Here is a 19,488-nt window from a genome sequence, read left to right on the forward strand (position 1 = left end):
TGAGTGACAGCTTGAGGGAGGACCCTGGCTCCTCAGAAGCCGTTTTAGCCTGTGTGCAGTAGCCGACCTTGCATAAACAGATTTTTTTCTAGTCTTGGGGCTTCTTGTTCCTTTTCTCCCCAGCTCCTTGTGAAGGCGAGAACACAATTAAGCACAGGGAATGCTGATTTGGTTTCCAGATACAGCAAGTAAGTACCATAGCCAAGAAAGTGACCCAAGCTGGCCACACTGGAAAGAGAGGATCTTATATTCTCTAGCGGTCAAGGGCTTGGCGGTAAGGATGTGAGTCCACCCAGGGGACTCGGGCCCTTGTTTAGAAACACAGACAATCTGACTTCACCTTCTGTAACACAGTTTAGCTCCATTTTAGTCTTTGATTCTTACAAGCCTGGAACCCTCCACCCATCCCTGCCCCACCCCCACTCATTTGGTCCTTAAGAAAAAGCATCACATAGCACTTGACTCTGGTGGAAAGTTGGAACCCCCAGTCGCCAGCCTGGATTCAAGGACTCTTCTCGGTTTAACCACAGGGTGTGAGATGTGTTCATTACATTTTCAGGTGTACATTTTACATTAGAAGGAAATTTAATTTAGATCAATTTTTGCCTGTGTCCCTAGCGAACTTTGAAATGCAGATGATGTAATATCCCTAAAGTAATGGATTCCTATTTTTAAAAATTTAAGAAAAATAATAACGATTATGTAAATGTGGGATGCACCTGGCAACTTTTCTCCCCACAACTTTATTGTGGTAAAATTGACTATTAAAATAGTCTATATTTGAATATTACAATATGATTTGATATACGTATACTGGCAATACAATTTTATATTCCCAGCAATTCTGCACAAGGGTGTTTTCACTTGTTGATGGTGTCCTTTGAAGCACAAAAGTCAGTAATTTAATGAAGTCTAAATTACCTAATTCTCCCCCATTATTTCTCTTTGTGTCATATCAAACAATATTTTGCCAAATCCAAGGTCAGGAATTTTTTCCTACCTTTTATCTAAGTGTTTTGTAGTTCATCTTATGTTTAGGCCTTTGATCCACTTTGGAATATTATAATTTGTGGTGTGATGTTATGGTACAACCTGTTTCTTTTGCATGTGATTATCCAGTTGGCCCAGCACAGATTTATGACAAAAAAGTTTTTTTTTCCCATTTTGGTACCCTTTTCAAATTTCAGTTGACCATAGATACAGGGATTTATTTCTCAAATCTTAAACAATTCCTTAGATCTGTACGTTTATCCTTATGTTAGTACCAGACTTACCTTGATTTCCTTTGGTTTGTACAATGTTTTGAATCAAGATGTTAGTCCTACTGCTATGTTTCCGTTACCAAGAACAGTTTGGTAATTCTGGTTTATTTATAATTCCATATAAATTTATAGAACAGTTTTCCCATTTCCATAAAGATTACAGCTGGGATTGAAATAGATGTTGAATTGAATGTCTAAAACAGTGTGGTCTTCTAATTCATGAAATTGGGATGCTTTTCCCATTTAGTAATTTATTTTGACCATATTTTGTAGTTTGTAGAATATTTGTTTTGTGCTTTTTTTTTTGTTAAATTATTTAAGTATTCATTTTTATTCTATCAGAAACGCATTTCATTATCAAATTGTTCACTGCAAATGTAAAAATATACAACTAGTTTTTATATTTTGATCTTCGATCCTACAATCTTTGAACTCAATTACTAATTTCAATATTTTATTTAAGAGTTTTCTCTATGTAATATACCTCATCTGGCAGTAAATAGTTTTGCAACTTTCTAACCAATCTGCATGCATTTTATTTCTTTTCTTAAAATGGTTCTGGCTAAAATCTCCGGACAACTGTTGAATAGCAGTGACAGTTTAGACATCCTTTGCACCTTATCTTTAGGGAAAAGCATTCAGTATGTTACAATTAAATAAAATATTAGCTATGGGTTTTCCACAGATGCTCATAATGAGGTTTGGAAATTTACTCCCATTCTGGGTATGCAGAGTGTGTTAATTATGAAAGAGTACTGCGTTTTCTCAATTATTGCCTTTGAGTCTATTGAGAGCATCTTGCCATTTTTCTTTTTTAGTCTAGTGATCTATTACATTAATGGATTTTGAGACGTTAACTCAACCTTTCATCCCTGGAATAGATCTCACTTGTTCATGGTGTATAATTTTTTGTATATTTTGCTGGATCATGTTTGCTAGAAGTTGAGGGTTTTTTCATCCCTATTCACAAAAAATAATAGGTATGTTAGGGCTTTTTCTGTGATAACTTGGTAGCTTTGGAATCATAGTAGTAATGGCCTTGGAAAAATGAGTGTGAAGGATTGTCTGCATTTAGTTTTTTTGAAGAGTTTGTAAAGGATCAGTACTAATCTTCTTTGTAGGTTTTGGAGAATCCTATTTATGTTGAAGCCATCTGAGCCTGTGCTTACTTTGTGGGTGCTTTTTTGTATCCTAATTCAACCACTTCACTTGTTATAGTTCCATTTAGGTTTTTCATTTATTTTTTAGTTATTTTCAGTGGGTTGTTTCTTTTTAGGTCTTTGTCCATTTTACCTCAGGTATTGAAATTGTGGCATACCATTATTGAATTCATTTATAATTCTTCTTATTTCTGTAATGTCAGTAGAAATATCCAACTATCTTCCTGATTCTTTAAATTAGAATCTTCCCAGACTTCCGACCAAGATAGAGGCCTAGACTGACACACTTCGTCTCCCTCCACAACTAAGAAGAAATACAACTACTGCAAAACCAGAAATAACCAGAAGTTCCAGAAAATAAAGCTACATGGAAGTCCAACGTATGAAGTTATAAACAAGTGGTGCTTGGGTAGGAGGGGCGAAGCCAGGGCAGAGAGGTCAAGCTATGCTGATGGCGGCAGCTGCAGCGATGGGCAGTGGGACTGCAGTAAGCACAGATGCCCATATTTAAGGGACAGCGAGAAGCGCCTGGGAGTACCCCTAGCTGCAGACCAAACCCATCAGCTCGCGATTCCAACATCGGAGAAGGCAGACCCCCACTGCCTGGGACTGTGAGGCCCAGAGGATGTGGGGACGGAGGAGGAGGCTCCTGGTCTCTCAGCGGAGAGAGAACGGTAGGAATCCATCTTGGACCCCCACCCCCACACAAAGCGCCACAATGTGGTGAGAAGGGTAGCCTGGTATTGGTGAGTGCATGGGGCTCCGCCCCCTACAGCTTAGGAGGTGTGACAGCCCCGCCCAGGTAGTAAAAAACTGCCAGGATGGCAGGGATGATAGAGATCCCAATCACGCAGCTGACCAGAAAGCAAATACATGAATTAACAGACGAACAGATAGACAATCTTTCTGAGGCTCAGTTCAGAACTATAGTTATAAGGCAGCTTATGGAACTAACAGTGGGACTTAATCAAGACAGGGAAGGAATGAAGGCTAGTCCTGCTGAAATGAATGAAAACACATACAAAACAAGTGGTGAAGGAAGGAATACCAGGGATCAAATCAACAAATCGGAACATAGGGAAGGAACAAACAGTCAACCAGTGCAGAAAGAGGAAACAAAAAGTGAGGAAAATGAGGAGAAGCACAGAAACTTCTGGGACAACTATAAGAGAGCAAACATCTGAATCATAGGGTTGCCAGAAGGTGAAGAAGAAGAACTAGAAATTGAAAAATTATATGAAAAAATAATGAAGCAGAACTTCCCTCACTTGGGGAAGGAAATAGACTTACAGATCCAGGAAGCACAGAGAGTTCCAAATAAACGACCCAGGGAGAGCCGCACCAAGACACATTATAATCAAAATGTCAAAAATTAAAGATAAAGAGAGAATCTTAAAAGCAACAAGAGAGAAGAAGAGAATTATGTACAAAGGGGTCCCAATTAGACTATCAGCTGATTTCTCAAAGAAGACTCTGCAGGCAAGAAGGGACTGGCAAAAAATATTCAAAGCAATGAAAAGCAAAAACCTACAACCACGATTACTCTATCCAGTGAAGCTGTCATTCAGAATAGAAGGGCAGAGAAAGTGCTTCCAAGACAAAGTAAAACTGAAGAAGTTCATCAGATCCAAACCACTATTATATGAGATATTAAAGGGACTTGTTTAGAAGGAGGGTCAAAACTATGAACATTAAAACGAAAACTGTATCACAACCATCAATAACAGAAGCTAGGGAATTAAAACAAAGGCAAACTAAGTAGGCAGCAAGAGTGGAAAAAGAATTATAGTTATGGGGAACATTATGGGGGGAAGTGAGCGGGGAGGGGGAAGGGGGGAAAGGGAGGGAGATGATGCAGGAATTAAGAAGCATAGTAGGAAGGAGTAGACAGGAAGTTGTTGAAAAGAACTATATGCACAACCAATGGGCATGGACTTGGGAGGGAGGGGCAACTGGAAGGAGGGAGTGTCACTGGGTGGAGGGGAGCAGAGGGAAAAGAAATTGGGACAACTGTAATAGCATAATCAATAAAACATATTAAAAATTTTTTAAATATTAGAATCTTCCCTATTTTTCTCTACACCAACCAACTAAAGATTTCTCAGTTTTGTTACTCTTTCCTTAGAACCCACTTCTGGTTTCATTGATTTTCTATATGTTTTTAAATGTCCTCTTTCATTCATTTTTGCAGTAATTTTCATTGTCTCCTTTTTTCCTTCTTTGAGTTTGGTATCACATCTTTCCAAATCTGTTAAGGCAAAAGTTTAAGTTTTGATTTGATATTTTTTCTTTGTTAATTTTAGCAAAAATAAAATATGTTTTGTTTTAGATGCAGACCATAAATTTTGACCCTTTTGGCATGATACAATGTCTGTCAATATCTCTGGTGATATTTTTCACTTTCAAGCCTATTTTACCTGATATTTCTATAATGTCTACAACTTTCAAGTGGATGCCGTTTACAGATGTATCTTACCCCTGCTTTTACTCTAAAACATTATCTATCTATCTATTTATTTATTTATTTTAGAGAGAGGGGAAGGGAGGGAGAAAAAGGGAGGAAAACATTGATGTGAGAAAAACACTGATTAGTTGCCTTCTATATCTGCCCCAACCAGGGACCAAACCTGCAACCCAGGCATGTGCCCTGACCGGGAATTGAACTCACAACCTTTTGGTTTGCAAGACGACGTCCAGGAAACTGAGCCACACTGGCCAGGGCAGGGCTCCCCCGCTTTTACTTTTAACCCACTTATGTCTTTAATTCAAAAATGTGTGTCCTGTACATAACATATATTTAGATCATGGTTGTTGTTGTTTAATCTAAGGTGAGAATCTATTCCTCTTGTTTGGATTATGTAATTCATTCACATTTGGTATCATTGATGTAGTTGTAAGTATACCTGCCACTTTATTTTTTGTTTTCTTCAGTTCTCATGTTGTTTATAGTTTCTCTAATACTTTATAGCTTTCTTTTGCATTAAGTAAATCTCTTTTATTGTAGCATTTTAATTTTTTAATGACTTCACTCTATTTTGGAAGGCTTTTTGGGGCCACTCTACTATTTAACATATACTTCTTCAGATATAAGAATGAGTTTCAGATTTTTACTAGAATATGATCGTCATGGTCTTGGAACCAGGAACACACCTCCAGCTAGCTGTGCCTGGGAGACAAGGTTCTTGTCCTGACCCCACAGAAAGCAAAGAGGTTTAATATTTTAAAACATTATGCACATGTATAGTTTTGAAAATAACATTGAATTTTTAAAGTTAAAAGAAGTCATTCAAAGATCTGAGTTCAAGGTCTTCTGCTCAGCAGGAGCAGCTGATGAAATGGACCCGAGATTCTCCTCTGGCCTTGCCTGTTCGATCTCAGCCTGTAACAGAACCCCTGGGCTGCTCCGATTGAAACAGAACCCATGGGCTGTTTAGTTAGGGGCCCGATTGCCCGCCACCAGAATTATAACTCTCAATACCAGAGTTTGGTGAAAAGAAAAAGAATTGTTTATTTACACATAGTCCTGCCTCCCCCTCCCAGACCTGGCCAGTCTTAGGAAAGTCAGAAACACCGTTTCCCTACTTTCCAAACACAGTTCAGCTTTACCAGCAGCTGCCAATCACTCAGTTCTGATTGGGGAGGTCCTTTCTGTGCTGTGGTGCCCTCCAGCTCTCAATGCAGAACCGCCTGGATTCTCAGCCTCCTTGTAAACTGTCTCAGCCTCCTGTAAACCGCGTGGATCTCCTCTCCTTCTCAAAGCAGCCTGGCAAGCGCCTCTTCTTAAAGCAGCCTGGAGACCCCTGCCCCTCCAAGCCACATGGAGGGAGCCCACCAGAGCGAGAGCCAGAGAGTGAGGGCGTGAGGGCCAGAGAGAGCCTGAGAGAGAGAGAGCCTCCTAGAGCCAGAGCCAGCCCAAAATGTCTGCAGCTGCTTCTCTCTTCCTCACTGCCTCCTTTCCCTCCCTCACTGCCTCCTCTCACACAGTGGGTCTTGCAATCAGTTCCGAGCATTCACAGAACCCTACATAGGCTCTGTCTCCTTCCGTACCAGCCCACAGTCCAAGCTCCCTCCCATCTTCCTGAGTCTTGGAAGTAAAGCGGATCTTTGCAACAATGTTTCCAGCCACTAGCTCCAGGCATGCAAGGGCATCCTGAAAGCTGCTTCCTTTTCCCCATCTCCCAGCCGCAAACTCTGGGGGTTTGTTTTTGTACTCCCCTGTTTCTGTAACAAGCCTCCTGGGCAGCGACTGCTCCTCTGCTTGGTGTCTAGGCCTTGGGCTGGGGCAGGTGGTTATCAAGGCTCAGCAGACTTTGACAACCACCTGCACCCCAACCCAGAGTCCCATCTCTCCCAGTCCCATCCCAGAAGATCTCAGGAAGCCTTAGGCATAATGGCCTCAAACCATGAAACAGCCCCGCTGATCTTTGTGGTCTGACCTCATTTCTTGCATGTGCGACGGGAGTCCCATGCACAGTAAGCTTCCAATATTTCAACAGTGTTGGTCATTCGTTTATTTATCATAAATTGCAGAGTGCTTTCAACATTCAGCCAGGTGCCAATCTGTCCTCAGAAGCTTAGAGGCACTGTGAGAGAAATTAAAAAATGTATAATACATATAGAGGAAAGAGCTTGAGACATGCCAGTGGTCCAAGCAATTTTCAAACATTAACTCTATAATGCTTTTTATAACCTCACAGGAGGTATGCTTATTATTGACAGATGGAGAAACGGAGGCACCAATCACACTGCCCTAAAACCTCATATCAGTAACTATAAGTATTTAACATCTCATAGCCCTGGCTGGGTAGCTCATTTGGTTGATGTGTTGTCCCTGTGTGGCAAGGCTGTGGGTTCAGTCTCTGGTTGACACGGAAGAGGCAACTGGTGGGTGCATGGATGAGTGGAAAAAGCAAGTCAACGTGTCTCTCTCTCTTTCTCTCTCTAAGATCAATGAAAAGAAACAAACAAAACAGTTCATAGTTGCTGTGACTTAGGAATCAGGGCACAGCTTAGCAGGGCACACCTGACTGATTTAAGGCATCTCACAGGCTGATACTGTGGTCTCGACTGAGGCTCTATTGGGGGTGATTTGCTCCCACACTCACACATGGGTGTTGTCAGCACTCAGTTTGGACTGAGACCTTTGTTTTTACCTGTCAGTTGGCTGGGCACTCCCTCAGTTCTGTTCTATGGGACCTCTACTTGGAACTCAAAACACTGGTGCTTTCTCTCCCAATTCCAGAGGTATAGCAGAAAGGAAGAGGGAGGAGGGCGGGGAGGGGGAGAGAAAGAGAGAGAGAGAGAGAGAGGAGAGAAGAGATAGGAGAGAACTCTAGGAATCGAGTAAGAGGAAAGTGAAAACTTGAATGTGACATCCATCACCTTGGCTGTATTCTGTTATTCAGAAGCTGTTAATAACCACTTAGTGGTAACACAAAGATGTGCACAGCAGGAGGCAGGGTCGCTGAAAGCTGTCGTGGAGCCTGTGCTCCACGTAGGCCTGCACGAGGCACAAGATCTGACTCCATGTATAACAGGAGACCACAGGAAATTTTATGGCATGGATGACCACATTTGAATTTTCTTAATTTCAACCCCTTAAAGATGCAGACCTTAAAATGTGACCCAGAGGGATGTGATTTTCCCAAGAGCAGGCAGCTGAAACCCAGGCCTGTTAGAAGGGGTATTCCATGCTCCACCCCACTCTTTCCTGTAATTCTTCCATCTCTGTTTTTGTATGAGACACAGGTGATACCAGCCCACAGGAGAAACAAAGAGATCTGAACTCAGCTGTCAGCTCAAAGCTGGAACTCAGGTTACATTCCCAGGGAGCCATGGGGAGGGCTGTGTCAGACGTCTGTGTGCAGTGAGAGAGATGACATGGGCAAGGAGTGAGAGCAGTCACCAGCCCAGAGGGGGCTCTGAGGGGGTCTGATTGAAGGGAGGGGCCCAGGTAATGGACTCTTGAAGAAGGTGACCTCATATACTTGGTGACAGAACAAAACAGAAGTTAGAACTCTGGTAACCAGGCACCCACATTCTAGAGAAAGGCTCCTGTGCCTCACTTGATTGGAGGCAGCTGAGAGAGCAGGATGGTCTCCAGTTTCTCCCAACTTCCTGAGGCCATGGATTCTGGAAAGCTGACAATGAAAGCTGTTTCACTCACTGAAGACAGGGACTCAGGCCTCCTCTCCAATATCTCTGATCATTCGGCAGCGTGAACCCTCAGGTAACAGGGTGACCCAGGGCAGGCCAGTTCAGGTCAGGTCACAGCTGTGATCCCACATGAGCAGCTCCACAGCCCTTGTCCCTTTTTCTGTGTGTGTCGGGGTCTGGAAATGGCAGTGGGGAGGGGTCCTTCCTGGGCAGGAGTAAGTTGTGAGGTGCTGTAAGCTCAGTTGGTCTGTCAAGTGTGAATCCCAGGTCACAGCTGGCATGATGAGGTGAGTGCTGGGGACTGAGCTCATCTACTCATTTGTAATCCTGGCCCCCCCAGGTGTCATTTGTTCCCTCCCTGGCTGTCCCTCTGAGCCTGAGCTGGGAGCAGGATTTGTGGTGGGGTTCTCACTGTGGTTATGTCCAGGCAGGCCCCTGATGTCTTTTGGGCCTTCCACTGTCTTTACAGAGCTCCATTCAGGAGGTCATGGAGGAGCTGGTCTGAGGTGACAGTAAGTGCAGGTGGCTCTGTACCCCCAAGACCCTGGCATGGTACGGGCAGGCCCGGACCCCAGACTCAGATTTCCCAGGGTCCTCTGAGGGCTTCCCCACTGGAGTGTCCCACTGTCCCACTCCCCAAAGAATCTGCACCTCCACACCTTACCCACCCCACCAGCCGAGGGGAGAACAGAAAGTCAGTTCTTGCATGTTTGTGGGAATATTAGAGAAAATGGTATGTTGTTTGACTTCACACTAGGTCATGAGCATCTCTTATTTTGCTGCTGTTTTGATTGTTTGAACTGCCGGCCCCAGGTATCCTGTGTAGCAGTCAGCTCCACTGTCCCTCCAGACCTCCACTAAGCCTGACACACGTCACACTTTATAGGTTTGTACTCAAAAAGGAAAACAAGATTCAGTTATTCTGTAGGTTTCTGTGCAACTTGTCCTCTCACAGACCAGTACCCCCCCAGGTCAGGAGCTGGGGCCTCGCTTGTTCTCATGATGTCGCATCAAAGAGGCCGTTGCCACAGCAGTGTAGTCTTTCAATGCTGTTGGACCTTGACCTGAGGGATTTGAGGTGTGAAGGACAGGGACCTCTTAACCTGGGATTTGCCCTGGGAAGGGCTTTGGTGTCCTGGATGGGAGGAGAGGGGTGGGAGAAATTGGGGGAGGCTGCTAAGGGTCCTAGGCTGCTCCATATGGGAGCCTTGGTTGGGGTCAGGAGGCTGAAAGTGAGAGGTTTCAGGGGAGGGTCTGTGGGGACACATGAGAGCTGGGGCTCATCACCACTTCCACCCTGATGGCACAGGTGTTGTCCTCTTCTTCAGCAACTTTCCCACCTACCTGCAGCTGCTGGACACAGAGATGGAGGATTATCAGGAGGTGAGTCTGGAGGTGAGCATGGGGGGACAGCATGCTGAGATTTGGGAGTAGAGATCCCTGTGCTGAACCCTGAGCTTTCAGTACTGGAAAAACCTCAGTCTCCCCATTTGTTATCAGGGAGGGTTGGACTAGAGTCTCTGGCCTCAGCTCCCCTGTTCCCCCTTCTCTAGAACGCAGAGCCTGGCCCAGGTCCAAGTCCTGTTCCTGGGAGTGCCTGCCCTATTGTGGCTGCAGGGGGTAGTGCAGGACGAGAAAAGGTGGGGCTGGGGGTTAGTGATGGGCTGAGGAGCCTGTTTGTGATGGACTTTGGCTGTCTGCCCTTCTGGGAAAATGGAGAAATTCCAGGACTGGTGTGAAGTGAACAGCTGTGGCCTCACTGCTGGAGGGATGGGTGTGGAAGTCAGAGACCTCCCTGGGCAAGACCTCTCTGGCCCCATTCCTTGGTTCGTATATTTAATGGGGGATTTTGATACACAGAGCAGGGAAACTCAAGGAACTGGAAGGTGGAAAAGGGGATGGTACCAGGGACAACTTCCTGGAGAAGGCGCTATTTATACTTAATTGTGAGAACAGGCAGGGCCTGGATGGAATGGCAGGGAAGGAGGTTTCCCCTGTAAGCAAAGACCCAGGACTGGCCCCCCGCCCCATTGCTCACCCCCACAAGACCCCAGAGGCATCCTCTACCCAGATCCTGGCTTCATCCTGTCCTTCCCTCTGTTTCAGAAAATGAAAGTAATGATGGAGATTCAGCTTCTCCAGGTGGTCGCACATCAATACAACACAGTCTGAGGAGTGATTTGGAGCCTGGTTCTAGGCCTTGGAACCGCTCAGTGAGGATGAGAGGTGAGGTGGGAGGAGCTGGGTGAGGGCAGGGCCGACTCCATCTGACTGGCAGCTCTAGAGAGCCTGAGGACAGGGCTTTCTAGTCAGTCCCAGGCCTTGTTGCATGGTGACTCTTGGGACACCAGGACTCCAGTTGCTGGCAGGCACTGGGAGAGACACCTGAGGTGTGGGTCCTGGGAGCTCCCAGGTGTCCCCCTATCCGATAGCTGCTGCCTGTCCTCTCAGCTGGGGCCCCAAACCTTTGGGCTAGCAAGATGTGAATGTTCTTCAAGGCCAGGAAGGACTGGCCAGCAAGGTCAGGGCTGAGTGAGTGTCTGGGCCAGCAGTGGCTGGATCCAGGGCCTCGGTAGAGCTTTGAGCTGAGTGTGGGCCTGGGGAGTTGGACAGCAGGCGCTGGGGTTCCAGCTCCCTTACTGACCATTTTGTGGTGTGGGCCATTCTTTTTACCTTTCTGGGACTTGGTTGCCTCCTCTGTGAAACAGGTGATGCTAATGACCACTCCATGGCAGGGACAAATGGGGTTGATTGACAGAGCACTCAGCACAGGGCTTGGTCAGAGTGCAGTGATGTGGAGGGGAGATGGGCTATGATTCTGGGGGAGGACCCCCAAGATAACTAGACTATCTGTTCAGCCTGCAGGTCCCAGAGAGTGAGCCCATGTCCTGTGGCGGATGACAATCTTGAGACCCACTTAAGCGGGGCCCCTTCACCAGGTGTGAAGCACAGCTGGGACCTGTCTAGTGCACTGGGTCAGCTGCTTCCATCTGATGGTAAGGAAAACACTAGGAGCCTTTCTGGGGTGCCCTGAAGGCTGTGAGGGAAAGGACTACTCCATCCAACTGCCTGATATGTCAACTCCAACACTTACTTTTCTATTAGAGAGGAGTAATATTGATTTGCTATAAATTGTAAATGCCAGGTTTGCCTATTACATTAAAGTTCTGTTTGTCTTACAGCCTGGAAGTTGCGGTGGGGTTCTATTAATCTCTGTGCTTATTTCAATGACATATAGAATCTCACACTCCTCCTTGAATTAAGAAACATGTGGGAGTCATATCTTGTATTTGGGAGAAGGGCCAGACCCCCTTCCTAGCTCCTGAAGGACACCCCCAAGTTCCCCTTACTTAGAGGACAGGTTTGTTTCTGTGTCATTCACCTGGGCCAGGGCAGGAACAGCCCCTCAGAACTCCCAGGATTTAGAGGTTGGAGGTCCTTTCACAGGCAAAGCAACAACCCCTGAAATGTGGGTGTTTTCAAAGTCACACTTGCCTGGACTAGGTCTGGCCCCAGGACAGTGGCTGCCTTTCTACAGCTTTGGAGGCAGAGGGAACACGTTCTGCCTCTTGTGTTGAGGTGTCGTTTGACCGGATATTAGGAACTTGAGGTTTTCTGGTTCAATCTGTATATTACATCAGCACTGAGTGGGAAAAACACTGGAGAGAATAAACCTGTGAGTGGAGAGGACAAAGCTAGAGACAGGTAATTTGCAGAGACTGAGGGCAGGCAGGACTGCCCATCCTCTGGTCTCTCCAGGGGCTCTATGCTCAACCCTTTACCTAAATTGCAGTCCCCCTGGGATGACCTTTGAATTTCTTTTTCTTCTGAATTCCTATCCAGGGAAAAGATTGGTGATGGAGCTTTAAGGCTATGCTGGGTCTCATCTCATAGATGTCACTGCTCCCTGTGCACTAGAACTTCCAGCCTCCCTGAACCTCCTTACACAATTCCCTTTAAAGAAGAAATTCCCCAGACTCTGTAGGGTGCACTGTGGCTCCTCCTTCCTGGCTGGGTTCTGATGGATCACAGATGACTTCCGGTTTGCCAGGATCACAGACTGAAATCCTGGCTATTGAATGACCCTGCACTCTCTCCCTTGCTGCCTGACTTCTGGCTTCATGTGGCTCTGAGGTCCATGGTCTCAGACAATCATCACTTTACACACCCAGCCATGTTGTTACTGACTCATCCTGAAGGAGCAGCAGGCCCGGCCCATGAGCATGTAGCCCTTGGACTGGTTGTGTTCTTTCTCAGTCCTGTGCTGTGGTTATGCCATGGGAGCTTGACCCTTTCCTGTTTGGAACTTTGAAAGATGAGGCATGGAAAGGCTGGGGGCTCAGTAGTGGAATGCCACTAAACTGACGATCCACAGGCATTTGTGGACACAGGTTTATCAGTTAAAATACTGAAAAGCTTCCAATCTGGGTGGTACATAGTCACCACTCAGCTCAGTTCCAGTACCCACCCCATGATCAGGAGCTACAGGGTCACCACCTGGCATTTGGAATCTCACCCCTGGAAACATCTGCAAGAGCAATTGTCAGAGGAATTGCTTGGCACTTCTGTGATAACTGCCTCCTTTCTGATGGGTGCACCTGTCACCCAGACATGAAGCAGGTGGACTCTGCCAGGGAGGCCTTTCCAGGGCAGCCAGAAGCTGAGTATAAATCCTAGTTTCCGGAAGCAGGCCCTTTTTGACAGCGCCTATCTGGGAAAGTGAGTCACTAAAGGAAAGACGGACAAGGCTGCACTTTCCTTCCAAAGAAAAAGGGAAACACCAGGTCCCAGGGATCATGCAGGACCAGGAGGAAGGCTGTGGTTTCTTAAGTGTTTCTCCTGCAGGACTGCAAGGCCTCTGAGAGCAGATGAAACATGGAGCAAAACTCTGGCAAAGGAAGGACAATGAACAGTAACTTTGGTCTCCCAATAAAATGCACGATTGTCAACAAGGGGCCATATTTGCAGATGGGTTCATCTCACCAGTCTTGTTGTTCACACTGATGTAAATTTAAACTTACTCAAAACAGAATGAGGAACACTCATAACAAATCCATGTGTGCAGCAGCTGGTCCTTTTTCATAGATGGTATTTATAACCTTTATCCATTATCCATTTCATGTTCCCTTTGTCCTCAGCAAACACATCAGCCAGTCATGTTTTTTGTTTTTGTTTTTGTTTTTTGGCCTGGTTGGATGACCCTAACTTTTCTTTCTAAAGGGTTGGGGCCATGAGCAGTTTTTCCTGGATTGGTTCCTTGTAGTTTTCCATTAACTTTAATCACAGGAGCTGATGATAGGAAGATACAACCCTAAAAAAAAAAATCTTTGGAATTTTAGACACAGGTGTCCTTACCTCCATGGCATAACAGTAAGAATATTTCCACTGGGTAATCAGGATCCCCCACCTCAGCCGGTACAAAAATTTTGTTCTTTGCCTGCTGATTCAGCGGAGGGCACAAAGGTCGAAGCCCAAACTCCTTAGGAATTAAGACCTTTAGACCACCAGAGCATAGTGTCACACCGACATGCAGCCAAGATTCTGCTAGTGGGTCTCTAGCAGTCATAATGGTATCAGTGAATGGGGCCATTCTCGTTCCCACCCTCGGTTTCTGGACCTGAGATTCCCAGCTATGGGAAAATAAGTGCCATATAATGGGCTATTTTAGAGCAGAGTCTCCTGGAGAACATTGCCCCAGAAGTGCAAGGTTTTGCCACGTAGGGGACAGTCTTCAAAAGTCCATTAAACTGTTATAGCAGTCCAGCTGCTTTGTGATTGTGGGAAACATGGAAAGACCAGTGAATCCCAAGAACATTTGCTCATTACCACGTTCTCTGTGCAGTGAGTTCCTTCATTAGAAGCAATGCTGTGTGGAACACCATGACAGTGGATAAGACGTTGTGAGTTCGTATTGCAGTTTCGATAGAAGCATTGCATGTAAGGAAGGCAACTTGTCTATCCCAGAAAGAACAGAACACTGCCTGCCCCTTCCATGGTCAAAATATTCCAAATTAACTCTGCCCCCATAGGGCTGGTCACCCCGGGAATGGTGTCCTTTCAGGGACTCTGCCTTGGTCTCTGTATCCATGGAAACCTCCTACTTCGCCTTCAACTTAGGTCTTCTCATTGAAGATATTGAGCTAACAAGAACTTGAGAAGGACCTACGTCAGACACGTAGAAATTTCTGATGACCTGAAGACCAGACACAAGCATCATTATTTTTCTCAGTACCACAATGATCATGGCCAAAAGCACAATTTATTTACAATGTGAAACTTACTGCCTTACGGGCAAGTAAGTGGTGAATCTGAGCACTGATGCAAAGGCAGCAGAAAAATATTTGGGAACTTTAGATGAGCTGTGGAGAAAAATTACTTTACAGAGCCAATATTTAATAGACGAAACCTCCCTATTATTGAAATGGATGCCCAAAAGGACTTTCATCCATAAGGAGGCAATGTCAATGCCAGGATTCAAGGCTTTCACAGACAGAATAGGAAGGAGTCTAGCCTGGGGGCAATGTTACAGGTTACAAATGGAAACCCTTTGTGATCTGGCACAGATTGAACCCCAGAGTCTTCTAACATATCAATCAGCACACAGTGCCAGGGTACTGCAGGAGCAGTAAGAAATCATGGATGACCTAGTTCCTCTTCCACAATGCCTTCCTGAGTTACTAGGGCGGCAAAATGGAGAGATACTGCTTGGAAATAACACACCTTGCTGGAGTTTGCTTATTGTTGAGAATGTTCCCAGACATCTTTTTATAGACCTTCATCCCAATATCAAAGTGGTGTTTCTCCTTCCAAACAGTGTGTTTCTCTGTTAAGCTAAGTGTTATTACAAATCACAACTTAAAACATAAAGTTGATCAAGTAAAAAGTTACAGTAAACTGAGTTTAACTTATTGAAGAAAATTTTTTTAAAAAATCCATTTAGTGTTGCCTAAGCATAGTATTTGTAGTCTACAGTGGTGGACAGTGATGTCCTAGGTCTTCAGTCACTCGCCACTCAGTGCCTTCCAGTCTTGCAAGTTCCATGCATAGTTAAGTGTCCTATACAAGTGTCCCATTAAAAAAATTTTTTTATACCATATTTTTACTGTCCCTTTTCCATGTTTAGATGTTATATACACGTTTCACAATGTTACAATTTCCTTCTGTACTCAGTACAGGAACATGCTGCACATTATGTGCAGCCCAGGAGCAATAGACTATACTATATAGTCTAGGTGTGCAGTGGGCTATGCCATCTAGGTTTGTGTAAGTAGACCATGATGTTTGCACAATGACAGAATCACCTGATAATGCATTCCCCATAATGTATCTCCGTTGTTAAGTGGTGCATGTCTGTAATATTTGTTAGCACTTTCTGCAATAGAAAAACAGACGCATTCTTTGACAAATTATACAATTTTAATCACATGTCATCAAAATTAAAAACATTGAAAGAATACAGTTCAGCTACAAGTAACAGGAACCAGTCTTCCAGACAGGAAAATTGTGCTTATTCTCATTCACATTTCTCAGAAGAGAGGACCAGATCAAGGCAGCCAGTATATAATGCAGTGGAGAACCAGACTCCCATGTCCTTTTTTGTGACTACACAATTGTAGATGTCATGGTGGATCACGAACGACCACATGCTTACTGGAACTGTTGACAACATAAGGTGTTTCCTATACAAACCAGATCTTAAATGGATATAATCTAGAAAAGAGGGAAATCAGGCAATATTCCCAAATACAAAAATATGGATCGGTTTCCTGGTGTATAAGAGGGCTGGCAAAAAAATCCAAACTCTGATGGGTCTTTGATGTGGAGCTTATGAAAGTACCAGTGGAGACTTCCGGCCAAGATGGAGGCTTAGACGGACACGCTAGGTCTCCCTCTACAACTATAGAGGAACACAACTACTTCAAAACAAAGGGTAACTAGAAATTCCAGAAAATAAAGCTACACGGAAGCCCAACATATGAAGTTATAAACCAGCGGTGCCATTTGGGCAGGTAAGAGTTAAAGAAGGCAAAGCTGTTTGCGGAGCGGCGGGGCGGGGCCGGGGCGGCGAAAAATCCCGGAGGCAATCAAGCCCCTGGCGTGCGCGACTCCAATCAAGCCCCTGGCGTGCCCGACTCCGGCGCTGGGGAGCAGCCGCAGCATCGCCTTGAACAGTGAGGCCCAGGGGGGCGGGAGGACGGATCCCGGTCTCCTAGCTGAATAACTGTGTGAATCCATCTTGGACCCCCGCCCCCACAGAAAGCACCACAGGGCTGCGAAATAGGTCGCGGACAGGCAGGCGCCGGCCGGTCGCTGATTTGTGACGCGTACGCAGGCACTGCCCCCTGCCCCCGACAGCCGGCCCAGGAAAACAAAACGCATCTGTCAAAATGTGGCAGACAAATATAGAGATCCCGGTGGCACAACTCACCAGACAGCAGATAGAGAACCTGACAGATGAACAGATAAGAAACCTGTCAGAGGCTCAGTTCTGGGCCATTGTTATCAGGTGGCTTACAGAATTCACAAAAGAGCAGGAAAAAGATATGAAAGAAGCGAAAAACCTTCATAACGAAAGGAACAAAACCACATACGAGACAGATGGTGAGGAATCCAAAGTCCATTTCAACAAACTGGAATATGGAGAAGGAACAAGCAGTCAACCAATGCAGCGAGAGGAAATAGGAAGCAACAATGAGAGGATCAGAAACCTCTGGGACAGCTATAAAAGGCCCAACATAAGAATCATTGGTTTGCCAGAGAATGAGGAAGATGAACTAGAACTTGAAAAATTGAGTGAAAATATAATAAAGGAGAACTTCCCAGACTTGGGGAAGGGAATAGACTTGCAGGTCCAGGAAGCAAGGAGAGTTCCCAAGAGACTGGACCCAGGGAGAACCACTCCAAGACACATTATAATCAAAATGTCAAAAATTAAAGATAAAGAGAGAATCTTAAAAGCAGCAAGAGAGAAGAAAAGAATTATGTACAAAGGGGTCCCAATTAGACTATCAGCTGACTTCTCAAGGGAAACCCTACAGGCAAGAAGGAACTGGCAAGAAATATTCAAAGTAATGAAAATCCAAAACCTACAACCACGAATACTCTATCCAGCGAAATTGTCATTCAGAATAGAAGGACAGAGAAAGTGTTTCCAGGACAAAATAAAACTGAAAGAGTTCATTAGATCCAAACCACTGTTATATGAGAAGTTAAAGGGACTGGTTTAAAAAACAGTAGCTAGGGAGATGAAACAAAGGCAAACGAAACAGGCAACGAGAGTGGAAAAGGAACTGTGGGTAAGGGAAACATAGTGGGGGGAGGTCAACAGGGAGGGGGAGTGGGGAGAGGGAGGGAGATGATATAGGAATTGGGGATCATGGTAGGAGGGAATGGAATAGACGGAGAGAGGTTGGGAGGAACTGTAAGCACAACTAATGGACATAATCTAAAAGGGGGGGACAACTGGAGGGAGGGGGCCACCGGGTGGAGGGGAGCAGACGGAAGGGAAAGTGGCACAAATGTAATATTTTAATCAATAAAACACATTAAATCTGAAAAAAAAAAGAAAGTACCAGTGGAAATGTACATCTCTTAAAGAGTTGGTGGTGGTTTTGAGGATACTTTTGATGGAAAGTACAAAAATAAAAAATCCAGAAAAATGGGACAAAAGTTGGCATCTTTGAAACTCCTATGTACCTCTTCCTGAATGACAGCTTCAAAATCTAACTAATGCCCTCTTTGCTGCTTTTTGAAATCTTATGCAAGCAAAGATACTGGTGAATTCTAAGTAACCATAAAGGGGATGAATTTTGGAAAACCTAGATAATAATATTAACCACAGGGGGTACATCTGAGTTCTAGTAGCCCAAATGGGAAAATAATTCACATGAAACCATATTCTTCCATAAACTTGCTATACTCAACAACCATTGCAACTGTTTATAGGTATGAAGAAAGGCTTATAATTGAAATACAAAAAGAGAAACTTTGTCACTAGGAAAGGTAGAATATATATAATTAGGAATTTATAGGAACTGCCACAAGGCCAGTAGGAAAATCCCAACACATACCACACTGCCAAAGTTCAATGGCCTCTTAGCACAAAACAAATAAAACATTATTTAAAAAAAAACCTAAATGCATATTTGAAATATACTTCAACTCACCCATCAATCCAACAGCCTTCAAAATGTTTTACAAAGTAGATTTTAGAAAAAAGCACTACCTATTAATCTTATGTACTGTTGTTGAAAATGACTTGCATTATTATGTCACTTCAATATCCATTTCTGCAATGGAAACCCAACATTTTTTATTGATTCATGCTGAGAGGCTTGATAAACATACCTTTACAACTTTATTCTTTTTATTGATTTGAGAAACATCAATATGTTGCTGCACTTATACATTCATTTGTTGCCTCTTGTATATACCCTAACTGGGGATTGAGCCCGCAATCTTCGTGTATTTGGTTGACACTCTAACAAACTGAGAGCTAACTGGTTAGGGCTATTTACAACTGTATTAATAACTCTCTCGTGTTGTTGTCTGGAACATTATACATGGATAAATTTCCATTAAGCTTTCTCATGTTACTTATATTTTTTGTTTCTGTTTGGTGGAAGTTTTCACATTTAAGGATGTAGACCATTAGAAGTTGTTCCCACAGTTTACACTCAAAATTTTGAGTGAAGGGACTGGGATGACTATAAAGTCTTTCCATACTCTACATTTGTCTCTCGTGTGCATTCACACGTATCTCTGAATGGCTGTGTGACAAAGGCTTTACCACATTTAAATTCACAGAATTCCTCTGCAGTGTGAGTTTATGTATGTAAAAACCTAGATGAGAAATGAAAACTCTACCACATTGTTTGCATTCATAGGGTTTCTCTCCTGTGTAATTTGTC

General features: G+C 44.4%; 1 long non-coding RNA gene across 1 annotated transcript; it reads left to right on the plus strand.

The window, feature by feature from the left end:
- The first annotated feature begins 53 nt into the window (after positions 1–53).
- LOC149999899 (uncharacterized) lies at positions 54–10,798 on the plus strand. The gene is made up of 3 exons (XR_016513586.1): positions 54–188; positions 9,888–9,973; positions 10,685–10,798. It is a non-coding gene; the product is annotated as an uncharacterized LOC149999899 (long non-coding RNA).
- Positions 10,799–19,488: the final 8,690 nt, after the last annotated feature.

This window comes from Furipterus horrens, unplaced genomic scaffold (assembly GCF_987537825.1).
Source record: "Furipterus horrens unplaced genomic scaffold, mFurHor1.1.pri manual_scaffold_10, whole genome shotgun sequence".
Taxonomy (NCBI): domain Eukaryota; kingdom Metazoa; phylum Chordata; class Mammalia; order Chiroptera; family Furipteridae; genus Furipterus; species Furipterus horrens.